This window comes from Cucumis melo, unplaced genomic scaffold (assembly GCF_025177605.1).
Source record: "Cucumis melo cultivar AY unplaced genomic scaffold, USDA_Cmelo_AY_1.0 utg000245l, whole genome shotgun sequence".
In the NCBI taxonomy this organism is placed as follows: Eukaryota; Viridiplantae; Streptophyta; class Magnoliopsida; order Cucurbitales; family Cucurbitaceae; genus Cucumis; species Cucumis melo.
Window position 1 is genome coordinate 15,339 of NW_026123866.1, and position 2,173 is coordinate 17,511.

At 29.9% G+C, this 2,173-nt stretch overlaps 2 non-coding genes across 2 annotated transcripts; both read right to left on the bottom strand.

Annotated features, from left to right (window-relative positions):
- Window positions 1–1,356: 1,356 nt before the first annotated feature.
- TRNAW-CCA (transfer RNA tryptophan (anticodon CCA)) lies at window positions 1,357–1,430 on the bottom strand. The gene has a single exon. It is a non-coding gene; the product is annotated as a tRNA-Trp (tRNA).
- Window positions 1,431–1,592: 162 nt separating this feature from the next.
- Window positions 1,593–1,666, bottom strand: TRNAP-UGG (transfer RNA proline (anticodon UGG)). Its single transcript has one exon. It is a non-coding gene; the product is annotated as a tRNA-Pro (tRNA).
- Between the last annotated feature and the right edge of the window lie 507 nt (window positions 1,667–2,173).

The window sequence follows — 2,173 nt, forward strand, 5'->3', positions numbered from 1 at the left end:
AATATTTCTTTTGTGTTTGTAGTTATATTTTTGTTTGAATCTTTTTTTATTTTAAGGAATTGGTTAGTCGTCCAGTAACAAGTAACAGTAGTACATAGGATTCGATGAACGAAACAGAACAACGAATAGAAGAATAATAAATATTCGTAATGCACGCATTATTGTTTTATATTAGACTCAAACGATCGTTCTTCAACTAATTAGAAGAATGTTTTTAATATGGAAAGAATAAGAATAAATGGAGAACCTAGTTTCGAGTGATCTGATCGTGCGATACTTTTTTTCTTTTTAAAAAAGATTTTATGGAAATGAACCCACTACATAAAATCTAATTAGTGGGAATACAATTTCATAAATAAAGGGCATTATAAGGTCATTCATTCTTCAGCGATTCAAAGAGCATTTCATTTTTGGAATCAAGTTACACAACATAGTTTATTTATTATTTTTCTTTTTTTTTTTTTTTTTTTCTTTCTAATTATTTAGAATCCATTTAATAGATTTATATATTTACTAGATTTATATATTAAATTATTGTTTATAAATTCTTTATAATAAGAATATTTGTTTTGAAAACTCAAGAGTTGTTCAATGAATCCCTTGATTCCGAATTGCGGGATAGAGAGACAGATGATGAATTGATTTCTTACCTATGTCACAAGATTTTTGTTAGTATCATCTATAATCATAATAATAGATGAATCAAAAACTTTCAATTGAATATATTTTTTCAATTAGTATTTTTACTTATCCATCCGCGTATCTTTCAAAAATAGAAACTTAGGGAAGTGCTTTATAAACATATGGATAAAAATAACGTATTTCATTTAGCCTCGTCATGCCTACTATCACTAGTTATTTCGGTTTTCTACTAGCAGTTTTAACTATAACCTCAGCTCTATTTATCGGTCTGAACAAGATACGACTTATTTGATTAAAATTCATTGAATGCACAATTCAAAAAAAAGAAAGATTTCGGTGTTATTCAATATATTCTATATATTGTAGAGTTCTTTACCTTGTCAATTCAATTTCGAATTCTTGGTCATTGAGATTCATGGGCAATACCGATTAATATTTTAAGGATAGATATTACCTCTCCTTTTCCTCGTTCAACTAAATTGAAATGATTGAAGTTTTTCTATTTGGAATCGTATTAGGTCTAATTCCTATTACTTTGGCTGGATTATTTGTGACCGCATATTTACAATACAGACGGGGGGATCAGTTGGACCTTTGATTAATTAACAGTTCTTTTTTTTGATTGACCCCCTACTTGCTTTATAGGAGGTAAAATTTTGATTTCTGTTGAATTATTTCAGTATCATTTTGATTTAACAACAACAAGAATCGAATCACGCTCTATAGGATTTGAACCTACGACATCGGGTTTTGGAGACCCGCGTTCTACCGAACTGAACTAAGAGCGTTTTATTATCAAACTAAAAGCAACCCGAATATATCTTCGATACATATATTATCATAGAGAATATCATAAAATTAAATAAAAAAAGATTGATTCGATATATGTATGTTCAATTTTTATGGATCTCAATTGATTCCTCGTTACTGTTCAGAAGATAAGTAATAGGTAGGGATGACAGGATTTGAACCCGTGACATTTTGTACCCAAAACAAACGCGCTACCAAGCTGCGCTACATCCCTTTCAATTGGTCTACAGTGTTATTGTAGAGAATCCCTGTCTTGTTTTCCACATTTTTTATTTATTTCCTCCATTGGTATACACAAATTATCTTGCCATTTCTTCTTTTTTGTCTCATATCATATATAAAATATAATAAAAATAATAAAAAGACTTATATACGTATGAAATAATAAATATTAAATCCGCCGTAAAGAAAAATGAATATTTGGGGTGGGGCGGAAAGCTACATATTTTTTTTAATAAAAAAGGGAATATCTACCGAATTGAACTGTTGTACATTTCAATTTGAATTAGGAATTCCGCGGACAATACAAGCGGTTATTAACTATATATACATTTGATGGTATGTAATACCAGTATGTATTACAAATTACTATAAAGTAGGAGGGTTTTCAATGCGAGATCTAAAAACATATCTCTCCGTGGCACCGGTAGTAAGTACTATATGGTTCGGGGCTTTAGCGGGTCTATTAATCGAGATCAATCGTTTATTCCCGGATGCGTTG